The following is a 14,773-nucleotide window of genomic DNA, read 5'->3' on the forward strand; positions in this document are numbered from 1 at the left end:
TGGGACAAAGTGTATCTATGCATGTGACCAGAATGAAATTATAGAGATTTATAACCCTAGTAAGACCACACCTGGAATACTGCTGCCATATCACAAAAAAGATGTTGAGAGTTTGGAAAAAATTCAGAAAAGAGCAACTAAGATTATCAAAGGCCTGGAGACTAAAACATACGAAGAACAGCTACGGGACTTGGGTTTGGCTAGTCCAAAGAAAAGAAATAGGGGAGGCATTATAGCAATGTTCCAGTATCTGAGGGGCTTCCACAAGGCAGAGGGGGCCAGGTTGTTCACCAAAGCACCAGAGGGAAGGACGAGAAACAATGGTTAGAAACTGATCAAAGAGAAAAGCAACCTGGAATTAAGGAGAAACTTCCTGACAATGAGGACAATCAACCAGTGGAACAGCTTACCCCCAGAGATTGTGGGCATTCCATCACTGGAAATTTTCAAGAGGAGACTGGACATTCACCTGTCTGAGACAGTATAGGTTCTCCTGCTTAAGCAGGGGGCTGGACTAGAAGACCTCCAAGGTCCCTTCCAGATTCTATTCTATTCTATTCTATTCTATTCTATTCTATTCTATTCTATTCTATTCTATTCTATTCTATTCTATATTTAAGCATGCATATTTAGATAACATTGTGAATAAGCCTTAGTTCTGAGCATAAGCCAGAGCACAAGTTCTACAATCAAAAATTCCCAGGTTCGGTTTCTGCATCTTCATGTACAGGTTTAGAAATCCTGCCTGAAACTTTGCTGAATCTCTCTTTGGTTATGGTCAACATGAACTGAATTCCATTACACAGCAGTTTCTTAAATTTGATGTGCAACTGCACCTGAACCTAAGAAAATGCAACTTAATTTTTTACCTTCTTTATTTATTAAATTTGTTAGCCACCCATCTCATCAGGAGATGATTCTGGGTGGCTTGCAATATTAAAATGTATAGAGCAATGCCAATTTATAGAGCAATGCTAAGACAGACCTGCCATATGTGTCAGGATCCTGGCTTAACTGAGCAACCTGGTCCTTACAAACATCTCATTCAGGAACACTCATAATTATTTTCTGCTGTAATTTTGGATTAAAAAAGTCTCAAAGCAGAAGCTTAGCATCCTGTGTAAGCTATATCAGTGATAAATGTGCAATCCAAATATTAATGTCAGCACTCTGAAGTATTTGATGGAAGACTGATAAAACCAGAAAAGGAAGAATTAACAAAGCTACTCTACTTGGGATATGAAATCAGGAGGAAGAAAAATGGGGGAGGGGTAAATTTAGGAGGAGATTTGATGAAGAAAAAATTGGGAAGAATGGAAGGGGCTCAAATAAGAGGGGGAATCAATAAGAGGGAATGAGAAGCATGGAGAAAAAAATTAAACATTACCTTGTGGTTATGATGGGCAGGAAGTAACGCATTAAAAAATAGGGCAAATGGGATTAGCAAGGGAAATAAGGTAATTAAAAGAACAGAAGGCAGAACTAGGCTATAAAAGATACAAGAGGAATTGAGATTTGGCAGAAAGCTTACAGGATTGCAGTGAAGTGAGAGGGTGTCAGAGTGATAACAAGATCCCAGGCTGAGAATGGAAAGGCTCAAAAAATGATGAAGATGTGTTTTCAGGTACCTGCAGAGTAAAATAATATTGAAAGAACCAGGAGGCTATTCAGATGAGAAAGAAAGAGAGAATTTATTGGTGGCAGGAGAGATTGTGGCACTGTTGAAGTAAGCACTGTGTTGTAGCTGGCTATCTTCAGATAGAATAAATCTATACAGATCCAAATGCTTCAACAATGACAATATGGGTAACTTCTGAAGTCTAACAAGTTTGAGAAATTATATTTCTTCTTTTACCGTGGGTTTCAATTGCAGAAAGCTCACAAATGCCTATATAGTTTCTGGGAAACAGGAAGCAAGGCTGAATCTATTTTATATTCAATGGTCCTCATTCATAAGTGTTTTACCCATATTAAATGTTTGTTTTGCTATCATGTGATCCTAAAGTAAAGGACTAGGTGAATACAAGCAATGGAACAATGCAAAGTGGGAGCCAGTAGGAGAAAATAAACATACTTCTGCCACTTTTCTTGTAAAAATAACCTCTTCCTAAAGCTGTTTTGTAGAAGTACCATTTAAATATGTACATTTACATGAAATCTGTTTGACATACATGAACATCTGGATATAGCACAGCAGCAGGTTGAACAAACAAAACTGTCAGCTGGCTTTACTATGCCTCTTTTAAACAAATCAATAAAATTCATTATCAAGAGAAAAATTGTCCTTGCAGAAATGGCAGGTTTTTTAGATATAAGGGGTGGGGATGGAAGAGAAATGGACATATTTGAAGCCCATCAACCATGGCAGAATCCCATTTAAATTAATCATCTGTCTCAGTGTTCACAGAAGAATATGGGAAACAGATGCTTGCAAGAAGATACATATCCTGAAGGGCAAAGTCAGAAAAGCAAGAAGAATTCTATGCCAAGCAGAAACAGGTGATCAAGTAATTAGACTTTCTCCCACATGGCAAAATTAAATTAAGTAGAATTTCTTTAAGCTGAAAAGAATGTGAAGAGACCCAGAGTGTCATGTGCAGCAACAGTAGTAGCAAAAGGGAACATTTAGCTACAGTTCCAGTGTCATTGTAATTCTACCTCAGTACCATTGGGTACCACACCACTTGTACTAAATATCTTCTATTTATTTAAAAATAAATCCTGTTGTGCCTGATGAAGGCTTTAATTGTGCATAATCAGAGATAATCTGAACAATACAGCAGAAGGTTGTATCAATGCATTTTGAATACCAGCATGCAAATCCCACCAAGTCTGTCACAAGCTGCTGTTTAGAGTCCACTCTTCATTTGTACATACCGGTAAGAATAATAATAATGCTCTAATTAATAGGATTACTGTGATGGGACTGAAATAAAGATACATAAAACCTATGATTACCATTTTAAAAAGTTGTTAATTAATTAAAACCAAACAAAGAAAAATTTGCAAATTTTAAGAGTTTGATATGAAATGCCATAAAACACATTTCATTTGCAAAAAATAATATATTGAGTCCAGCATTTTATGTATATTTCATGGTGTACATTATTCTGCATATACTCAGTTCCTGAGAGACTATAATTCATGAATGCTTGCTGGGACAGTTCTATTTAGGGATCTTAGCCCTTCTGAGATAATATATATAAATGCACTGAGCAATGGGGACAACAGTTTAAAGTTCTTCGTTACATGGGAATGGCTTCTGTACATACAGTTTGCAACAAAGTTCTAGGAGTCAAATACATATAGTACAGTATAATCCATATAGTCTTTATAACGTGTCTTAAAAAGGATTAGTGCATATATTGGGTTGTTAAGAAACCTATAAGGGAAACATAATGAAAAACACATAGGGATTTTGAAGAATTTGATCATTGAAAAATCTGATTTGAAACAACCTGTTCTCCAGCATGATTGGATGGAGAACCCATGGATGGGTTGTCTTAATCTATCTGCTCCAATTAGACTAAGTCTGAAATTAGTAATGCCCCCTCTGTGCCAACTGCACCCCAGTTTTAGACTTAGTCTCTTTGCTCAAAGACGCGTTTTTTCTTCGCTCCTGGAGCAGAAGACTGTGTATTACTATTTTATTTTATTCCCTTTAGCTTAGTGCTAACCATTTTTATTAATAGATTTGATAATTTAAATTTTTTTTTCCAGTGATCATCCCAACCTGTAGCCTAGCAGGCTGACAGGCTGACAAACCTTCCTTTGGGGGAGGGGGGGGGAACTTTCCCTTTCTCCCTCTGAGAGCCTTTCAGCTTCACAATCAGCTTGAAAATTGGATTCCCAGAAGCAAGAGAAATCTCCTACCAGGGGCCGTTCCTCTGCATCAGAGGCTCCATTCTTCTAACCAGAGCCTGGAGGCCTTAGAGGCAGGGGTAAGCTTGCCAATTGACTGGGGGGCTCCGCAAGCGACGACGAGGCTCATCAGGCCTGGAGGGAGCCTTTTCTAGGTCCCTCGGCCTCAGCAGACTACCCCAGAAGCAGGAGAAAGTTTTTGGCACCGATCCAATTTTCGGAGCCTGGAGGCCTTACTAGGCCTCGGCCTGCCTCAGCCTCTCTCAGCTCACCTAATTCCGAGGCCTGGAGGCATTATCGGCCTCGGCCAGCCTCAGCGCCTCCCAGCTGACCATCCTAACATCCTCCGCTGCGCTAGGAGCCCAGGCGATTCTTCGGAATGAGGACTCATCGCAGTTTAGGCCTCAGGCCTCAAGGCCTCATTTCTAATGGTCATTTTTGGCGTGCAGAGCTTGCGGATGCCATTTTGAATTGACTCTCAGTGGCCATTTTGTAAGTGACTGAGGCCCAGACTGCCTGTAGATCACTCCTGAGGGCAGTGTATGACCACCTGAGGCAGAGGCCTCTAGATTTGACTACATCATCTCCACAGACGGATTGGATTGGGGAGGGCCAGCTTGCTCCGGAAGGACGCAGTGCCCACCAATCCCCATTGCCCACCCCCCTCACGGGCCGGATCATCCCTGCGGGCTCAGAGAGATTGTGGACAGGTTTGGTTTCTCAACCTTAGATCTTTTGCCTCCCCAGCCAACTCACAACTTCCCAGATTCCTTTCCAGGTTCCCGTCTCCATCAGCGGAGGGAACAGATGCACTACGCAGTCCCTGGCCCAGGGAACTGCTCTATGCCTTCCCTCCTCTACCCGACCTGATGGAGCTCTCCGTATGCCCTCCATGGAGGATCCCAGCCAATCGCATCTCCCTCATTCAGGGGGAGCTACGCCATCCGGACCCTCAATGGCTCCAGTTAACCATCTGGCACTTGAGAGGCAGGCCTTAGGCCGAGACTCATATTCATCAAGGGTCATAGCCATGATCCAGCAATCCAGGCAACCCTCGACGAATAGAACATACGATGCCACGTGGAAAAGCTTCTGTAATTGGTGTTCAGTTCACAAAATTGGCCTGTTGGAGGTTTCAGTGCCAGTCATTTGGAGTTCCTAATAGATGGTCTAAACAAGGGGCTTTCCACAAGCACCATCCTCAGGCAGGTAGCAGCACTTGCCACAGTTATTTCCTGCGGCAATGAATCCTTAACACATCACCCTATGATGCGCTCCTTCCTAAAGGGAGCTAACAACGCCAGACCACCAACTGTACATAGATAGCCCTCGTGGGATCTTCATCAGGTTTTACAGGCTCTTGTTTCGCCACCCTTTGAACCTATTGACACTTGTTTGTTCAAACAGTTATCGATGAAGGTGGCATTTCTTGTTGCTGTAACTTCAGCCAGAAGGATCTCTGAACTGGCTGCTCTGTCAGTGAGGAAGGACCTGTGTATTTTCCATAAGGACAGGGTTACCCTCAGGTGCCTGAGGGTAACCCTTCGTGCCCAAGGTTAATTCCTTGTATCATAGATCACAGGAAATAGTTTTGCCAGACTTCTGTCCTAACCCATCTAACGACATAGAGGTTCAGTGGAACAAATTGGATGTGCGCAGGGCTTTATATTGTTATATACAGAGAACCTCACCCTTCCGCAAAACAGAGGTTCTGTTTGTGTCATTTCACCCTTCGTCATTAGGACAAAAGATTTCCTCACCCACTATAGGCAGATGGATTAGAGCTTGTATTTCTCTGGCATACCAGACTCAGTTACTGCAAGCTCCCAGGCATATCACAGCCCATTCCACCTGGGGCACAGCTACTACAGCTGCCTGGTCTACTCAGGCCTCCGTAGAGGAAATTTGTAGAGCAGCAACATGGGCATCGCCCTCTTCTTTTGTCTGTCACTACAAGAGGAATATATATGCATCTTCTACGGCTTCATTTGGCCGCAAGGTTCTAGAACACACATTAGCATCGGATGGGACCCAGGCCCATTCTAATTCCCCACCCTAGGGACACTGGGCTTTGGTATGTCCCATCCCTGGGTTCTCCATCCAATCATGCTGGAGAAAGGGGCGTTGTCTTACCTGAATGCCTTTTCTCAGTATGATGATGGAGAATCCACTCCCTCCCATTAAGTCAGTTGGCCTGGTTCCCATATTGTTCAGACGCGTCGGACTAAAACTGGGGTGCAGTTGGCACAGAGGGGGCGTTACTAATTTCAGACTTAGTCTAATTGGAGCAGATAGATTAAGACAACCCATCCGTGGATTCTTCATCATCATGCTGAGAAAAGGCGTTCAGGTAAGACAACGCCCCTTTTTGCATATCACATTAATTTACAACTCAGATGCTATGGTTCTCTTACTTAAAGGAATGCAGAAAGGAGGGTAGGAAATTATGACTGCCTTTTAAGAGATACCATAATGTTAATAACATAATGTTGAATAAAAGAATTAAAAGCCTAATTTCCTTTTTTGAATATTACATGAGGGCTCGAAATAGGGTATTGCAGTGTGGAATGTGTGTGTTTGGTCTTCCAGCAGTCTGACAATTCCTTTTTCAAAGACCTCCATTCCATTTATTTTCTCCCCTACTTCTTGTTTTCTTTTCTTCCTTTAACAGTCAATCCGTATTTTATGCCTATTTAATTTTCACTGAGTTTCCAACTCTTGTGGGTATTTTAAAGAGTTACATGCTATATTTCTCTTGGGGTTCCTCCAAGTACCATTTTAGGGAAATAATAGTCACTTTGCATAGTGAGATGGGCAGCATTTAAATGTAATAATAAATAAATAAAACTCCTTCAAACAGTTCAATATTTAAATGTATACTTCAAAACAAAAGTAAAATGTTGGGAGATGTAGAGGAATGGGAATTTGAAGAAAAATGCAAAGGAGGGTAAAAAAGCATGGAAGCAATTAACTGGATACCAGTTACCAGAGACAATCCATAAGGAAACTAGTCAAGACAAGACCCATGTTCAGAAGTGCTCCTCTGAACTGCTATGCAGCCAGTCATATAGCAATCTACAGTGGGCTGAGGTGATGTGGAAAGGAATATGCAAATGCTGTTTGCAAGAGATTATTGTAAAAGGAAGATTGTAAGGGACTTCTGTATTTTTTCATGGTACCATCAGACCTTGCCATGTTGTTTTACAAGCGCAATGCAAACCTGGCCAATTTGTAATGAGGAAATGTGAGAAAAATTGCTTATGCATGTATATATGCGTATGCTTAAGCAAACTATATATAATAAAGTTTTTTTTAGGTTAACTGAGAGTCTCTGAGTACTGTGTGTCCCCTGATGCATTTCTGCATTGAATAAAAATTTGAACATATCTCTGTTGAATGTATCCACTTATAAATTCCCCCCTGCACCAACCTTTCCATGGCTATTTGCCATAAATAGAAGCTTGGATGCTCCTATTTAGTTTTTGGATTAGAAAGCAGGCAAAGTTGGTGGACTTCAGTAAGATATCAGAAAATAAAAGAGAATGAATGAACTATGTATAGAAAAGATTGTTACGCCTTAAAACAGGAAGTTCATGCATATTCATTTGACAGGGTCAGTCCTGATAAATTGCCTTGCAGTTCAAATAAATTCTTCTATTATTCTTAATTCATGCAGTTCTCTCATAGCTGCTATTGCCCCACCAAGTTGCTTTCTGTGTGTAACGCTTCGGATATTCTTAGAATAAAAGACTTGCTAGCATGATTCTGAGTCCTTCTCAGACTGATGGACAAGTAACTAGTTGAGTTGGCCGACTGAGTTGGCTTTTTGGGTTGAGCGGCAATGTTGCTGCTATTAAGGTGTTTACAGCAACAGGGTTACTATTAAAAATTAAATATGTGGGGTAAAATGGCATTTCTCATCCTGCCTTAAAATGGAGGGTCCCTTGAACTACTATATGCCATTTCTTCAAACAGAAAAACCTATCTCTAGTGGTATAATGTTCTTACTGGGGAGATAGGTTTTATGTACATTTAATAAATAAATAATATATTTGGAAGTGGAATCCAAACTGTTTTACTTCAGAATTGTCGCTATGAGCCTCTTTATGTTCAACATTAAAATGCAATGTATAGATACTTTCTCTACAATGAAGATTCTTAAAAAATGCTACATCTTAAATAATGCCTTAAAACTAGTATGTCATGTAGAGTGAGGGTATATTATTTTACATAGAAGGCAGCAGAAATGCTGCTCAATTAAGATCATGGCATGAAGCCACTAATAATTTTAGTGAGCTTCACAGTGTTAACATTTCTGTCTTAATATATAAGCCACACAGTACTTTAATTGCAGTGGTGGAGATATAAACACATTTTTGGCACAATTATCACATGTTTGGAATCCCCTAAGATGAGTAACTCATACTTTAAATGTTTGCAAGGAGTACAGATGTAAAAAAAAAAATCTGATACAAAATTTAATAGGTATGACATAAGGGAATCTGCAAAACAGACAGGGAACAACAAATATAATTCCAAAGCTTCAATTCATCTCAAAATTACCACAAAAATTGATTTGGGAAAGTTGCAACAAAATGAGATGCCTATAATGGATGGATTTTTGTAAAGATAAACAGATTTTTTTTTATAAAGCATGCATATATGTTTCAAATAGTTATTAGGATGGTTATTTTTTTTAAAAAGCCCACATCAAAGAAACTATATATATAATTATATATATTAAGGAAGTGACAAAATCGGTAGTCCCTGACTTATGACCATTTTTAATGACTGATTGAATTATGACGGCACTGAATAAAGTGAATTATGACTAGTTCCTCACACTTACAACTGTTGCATGCATCCACTGTCACATGATAAAAAATTGGGTGCTTGGCAACTGGCATGCATTTACAACAGTTGTAGCATCCCAGGGTCACATGATCACCATTTGCAAACTTCCCAGGAGGCTTTTGCCAAGCAAAATCAATGGGGGAAACTGAATTCACTTAAAGACCAACATGATTCATTTAACAATCACAGCAAAAAAAGGTAATAAAATCAAGGGTGACTCTTTTAATGACTACTTAACAATGGAAATTCTGGTCCCAATTGCGGCCATAAGCAAAGGATTACCTGTAAAGGCAGGTTAGCTATTTATTTATTACTCTGGATATTCAAACCCCCCCCCAAAAAAAACCCTGAATTAAGGATGCAAATCGGGAAGTTGTGGACACAAATATTGCCATTCGTTAAAAAGAGATACAGGCCTGTCAAGAATGAAATGCTATTCTGAAAACATTGCTGCCAAAAGCATCTGTCTGCACATTTCTCATCATTTCTGTCTTTGTATTTCTTGTGCCACATGTCATGCTTGGTACATCAGTAAAGTTACTATCAGTCACTTTTTATCATGTATCTCCTGACAAGTCGGGTGAAAGGCACATATTTAAAAGGATTATTATTTTCATTTCTATTTTCTTTTAAATGTCCAACTGATACTGAACCAGCTGTCCGTAAGGTTGTTATTTCTTGCTTTTAATTCAGTTTTATCCACAAACGGAGGCTATATGGCTATCTGCAAGTGAATTAAATCTGATAAATTATTATTCATACGTAGCCATGAAAGAAAGCCTGCTGCTCTTCAGATGTTTTGGATTTCAATTCTTATTAGACACAGATGCTAAGTAGCAAGATACTATGGCATTTATGTTTTAAACTAGACCAATTTAAGCAGCAACATTATCAAATGGAGGCCACAATCTCCTATGCCTTCTAATCCATTTAGGTAATGCAGCTGATGGTTGGTCATTTATAGTAAATACCTCTTTTTTGGGGGGGGGGGTTGGATGATTTTCACAATGCCAGTGAAACCAAGCATTATTCTAGTCTTGGGAATATCTACTCTTTACACTTGCAGGTAGACCTTGACTTATGGCAATTTGTTAAGAGACTGTTCGAAATTACAATCCAGCAGTGAAAACTGAATTTATAAATACTAGTATTTAGTATTTACAACCATTGCCAATGGCCCCAGGCTTTCACTACAACCCCAGTGCTGCTCTGCCACTGAGAAATGCCATCTTAAGCCCCACACCATGACCAGCTATGCCAGTGCTGCAAAACCCCAATTGAACCCACCATCTGTGTTTCACAGCCCCTGCCATGCCTCCCTTACCATTACCATTTTTTTCTTGCTGCTGAGAGGCATGACTGGTTTATGCGAGGCGGCAGCTGGCCACTCCAGGCTATCTTTCTGAGACTGCCTCATGCCACTCTCCAAGCTGCTCACCCCACTCCTTCTGCAAATCATGTCATGCTTCAGAAGCTTCATTCCCCAGGCTGAATTAGGCCTGAGAGCAGTGGTAGGTGCTGTGCAAGGTGGCTAAAAGGGCATTGATTAGGGGAGAGATAAGCAGGTGGGGAGAATTGCATCACCCCTGCCTAATTGCTGTTGGGCTAGGTGGGTGGCTGAGACTTTCCTGGATGGGCAGCTTTGCATTACACTGTTGGACTGACTGGAGCAGCTGAGGCTACAAGGAGTGGCTGTGGTTTTGCAACACACTGCACATATCCGCAACTTGTACATAGCCAGTCAAGCCTCCCACATCTCTCCAAGGCACTCCCCTGTGCCTTATCTGGGACTCTATTCCTCTTAATGTCCCACAATTCTCACTTAACAATGGCAGCCAGAAGTGCTGTGATTGCAGTCACTAAACAAAGTGATCACATGACATCTTGTTTAATGGCTATATTGTTTAGCAACCAAGATTATGGGCCCAATTATAGTTGTAAATTGAGGATTACCTGTTATATCCCATCTTTCCAAGTTGCTGTAAATGGTTTTTCAAAGCATCATAAATGATTCCTAGTCCAATCTTTCAGCAACCCCATGTAGTATTTAGTTTCATGACTAAATACTAAAGATGCCCTCCTTTATTTTATTTTTTAATAAAATAGTGATCTTCTGCCAGATATCTAAATTGTATCTTTACTCCAGTGCAACCGTTTTGTCTTATGGAACATTCCTTTGCGTAAACCAGCTTGTTAAATGGAATTATCCCTATGGGTCTTGTTTTAAATTACAGAGAATAGATAGATAGGACCTCAGTCAAACACTCACATACAGATTAGCATTTCCTTTGTTTGATCTAGTTAATAAACAGCAGGTTCCCATCCAGGAAAGTAAGATGCTTTTCTTATAAGAGCATTTCTAGTACAGCTGTATCAAAACAGTAATAAAATCCTGGCTAAATCCTTATCAATCAGTCTTTCAGTGCATATTCAAGGAAATATTGACACATAAAGTGTCTTGAAACATAAATTTTCTTGGCAGATGTGATACCTATAAACCAAATTCTATATCCTGTTTTATTTCCTGGCCTCTCAAGAGGGCTCTTTCTGCTTTTTTGTTTTTTGATGGCTTAGAAATTCTGCATAACTACTTTGACCTGCAAAATAGAGAGGAAAGGAGAGGTCATATTATCCTCCAGCCTTTCTTCTTCCTTCTTCTTATGGTTAAAACACTATATTTTTTCCTTTCCTTTTCTTCTCCAACAACACTGATAACATTAACACAATTATTTCTAACTGCTTATATTGTTTTTCCTTTTCTTATCCTGCATGAGAGAACCTTTATATTTTTTAAAGTTATCAAGCAGATGCCAATGCAAGTGGATGCCCAACAAATGAAGAAGCCATCTGAGAGCATTATTTTCTTTACATTATTCTTTACTAAGACTAATGCTGTCTTTTGTTAGCTAATTCTATGCAGCTAATCCATGGCCTGAGGCCACCTGGAAAAGATTTTGGTTATGACTCAGCAGGGTTATTTATAATTTGGAAGGATTTAGGAATTTTCATTGAGTTCAGGCAGAATTAAATATGCTCCTTGCTCCAGCTCAGTGCATACAATCTTTTAAATAGATGGCTCATTATTGTGAAAATAATTGCTAAATTTAAGGACATTTTCTTATGTCTGTATGTTAGATATTCATAAAGCACCACACCAGAGCAAACAAACAGTACAGTCACCATGTGCTTTACTGCTCAACTATATAACTAAAACAAGAAACAGGAAATTCAACTTGGAACAAAAGAGCATAGCCATAGAGCAGGGGTGTCAAACTCAATTTCATTGAGGGCCACATCAGCATTGCGGTTGCCCTTGGGGGGCTGGGTGGGTGCGGCCTACTGGGTGGGTGTGGGTGGAGTGGGTGTGGCCTACTGGGTGGGCGTGGCCAACTCTACATCATTCACCTCAAGAGTGCCTGTGGGGGCCTGGGCAGGAGTGGGACAGATCTGAGGGTCTCTGGCAGAAAGGGGTGAGACCAGGGCAGAGCCCATCAAGCCGGATATGTGAAGTAGGCGAGGGCCATTTGCTGGCCACTTCCAGGCGATGGTGCATTTCTTCATTCCTCATAAAGGGTGACACCTCCCCAGCATGCACCCAGGGGGTGGGGCCAACGTGGCAGGGGCTGGTTCCTCGCTGTTTCCAGACATCCTTGTGGAGCTAAGACTGAATGCATTTCAGCATAGATGGCTACCACAAAATTGTACATTGGCTCCTGGCTGGCCTGGGCCAGGGCCAAGGCAACGGGGGCCGTTCCCTCACTGTTTCCAGGATGGCTTCGTGGGCCATATGAAACCACTTCGCGAGCCGCATCCGGCCCCGGGGCCTTGTATTTGACATGTCTGCAATAGAGTATACCATACCATAGATTCAAACTTGTAAACATTGCCATCTACTGGCTAAGTACAACTGTAGTTGTTGCATAAAAATACATTCCAACAATGAATTTCAACATTATAATCAGTGGTGGGATTCAAATATGTGAACAACCAGTTCTCTGTGTGGATGCCGCTTCCAGAAGTCCATTCTGGGCCTGGGCAACAAAAAATTAGCTACTGATTCTACTGAAGTGGTGCGAACCGACTGAATCCCACCACTGATTATAATCCCATACCTGGATGTAAATTTCTCAGAGTAATACCCAAGTCTGAAGTGTTATTTCTATTCTTGATCGCTGGGTGTTATAGGCTTGACATGGCTTGGAAAGCTAAACAATGTAGTCCTAAACCTATGAGAACAGAATAATGAGATGCAGATAATAAATGTCTGAGAAAAATAATTAGAGCTTGAATTAATTTGTTATTAGACTGTGTCTGAGTCATAAACAATAAAGGACATTGCCTGGAGGTCAACCATTCTCCCAGAAATTAGAAATGATTTATAGCCCTGTCTCTTTGAGCCAGTTTGGTATATTGGTTAAGGTACTAGACTGGTAGTTGGGAGAATGTGCTTATACTTCTTAGACTCAGAGCCTTGATGGATGACTTTGGGTCAGTTATCCTCTCTCAGCTTTAGACTGAGAAGTTGAAAAGCATCTATCTATCAACCTGCACTGGACCAGCATGATAGAAGACCTTCATCCTGTAGTGCACTTTTCCAAACTGGAAGCTTTAAGATTATGGACTTCAACTCCCAGAATTCCCCAGCCAGCATGCAAGGATCAGTTAAATTTTATAAGCATAAAATGTAGAAAACAAGAAAGGCAAGAAGTATACAATTATTAAAAGAGACTTCCCAACATAATAATGGATTTTCTGCCAGGTCATTTTATTTGTATTAACTTTTTTCATTGACTTAAAGAATGGAAATCATTTCATGATATTTCTGTATATATGTTGCTTTAAATTAATCTTTCAAGCTTCATTTTTCCAGTACCAACATGAGAAATTTAAGGTTGCTTTCTTCACTAGAATGTGAAGAATAATAATAATAAAACAAACCTCTTCCTTTAAATTGAATCCAGACTATTTGATTGAAAATGATGTAATCTCATGAAGTGCTCATCTGGAATTCAAATATATCTCACAGCATTCCACTGAAATATGATAAATTACTCACCAAGATTGGTGTTTTAGATATGAATCCCTCAATCCTCTTTGCCTGCTAGATGAGGAGGCTAAACTGGTATGGTATTCCTTAATAAATCTAGATTTACCTGTTACAAACAAAAACACAATCTATTACTAATCATTGAATATAATCAAATATTGTGATCTATAGGTAACTGTTGCATATAAAGTTAAACATGTTTTAATTTGATCGTTATTGGAATGATCAAGGATAGACAAGGATAGAATGATCACAGTCACCTGTACCTTTAGATTGTTCTAAGGTTTTACCAAACTTCATAACATGAATGTAGAGCAGGGTTGTCCAACTGCCAGCCCGCGGGCCGGATGAATCATGCTGAAACCGTGCCCACCCCATTGCTGGCAATGAAGAAAAAGTCATGATATGTCGTGACACATCATGTGATGTTGCAAGTTGGACACCCCTGATGTAGAGGATATGTTTTCCAGAACCAGTATATTTACTAGGATTGATAGCAGACAAATCATTCACGTGGCTCCAGAATGATACTAATTTCAGGATCCCCATATAGTATTTAACCTTACAGTTATTTAAATTTAGTATGGAACATCAAGTGGGGAAAAAACTTTCTAGCTGACTTTTATTGTCACAGTGGTAAAAAGATAGAAGAAGCATCACCATGAGTTATCTGAGTGTATACCTTGACCATACAAAGGGGGAGATACCTAAGAGGAAATATGGAACAATGGGGAAACAATGTCATCTCCTTTAAAGCTATCTCATCTTGCCATGTGGAGTGTAGTAGGAGGCACAGCCATCCATAAAAGTGTACAGTGGAATTCAGCATAGTAAAGTAAAGGAGAAGAAGAGAAGATATGAACTAGTAGAAAAATCAGATTTGACAATGGCTCGAGGAGGTTGTAGGAGCAGTGTGGAGGCAGAAGGGACAGAAAGGCTAAATGTCATGGTTCCGACAGATGTTCTTGCTTTGACACTAAATGAAACACAGTGGCTGAATGGGGAAGAGGT

The 14,773-nt window shown here is 40.1% G+C and overlaps 1 protein-coding gene across 5 annotated transcripts in view; it reads right to left on the reverse strand.

The window, feature by feature from the left end:
* RALY (RALY heterogeneous nuclear ribonucleoprotein) overlaps positions 1-14,773 on the reverse strand; it is a 286,663-nt gene that overhangs the window by 158,565 nt on the left and 113,325 nt on the right. For 4 of the 5 annotated variants that reach the window (XM_039323686.1, XM_039323683.1, XM_039323684.1 and 1 more), the window contains exon 2: positions 13,772-13,868. The exons of the other annotated variant lie outside the window; for it this stretch is intronic. The gene's annotated coding sequence lies outside the window, so the exon portion shown is untranslated. The remainder of the gene's footprint in view (positions 1-13,771; positions 13,869-14,773) is intronic. 5 annotated transcript variants of the gene reach the window in all.

This window comes from Crotalus tigris, unplaced genomic scaffold (genome assembly GCF_016545835.1).
Source record: "Crotalus tigris isolate CLP2741 ecotype Arizona unplaced genomic scaffold, ASM1654583v1 scf7180000024281.4978605, whole genome shotgun sequence".
NCBI lineage: Eukaryota > Metazoa > Chordata > Lepidosauria > Squamata > Viperidae > Crotalus > Crotalus tigris.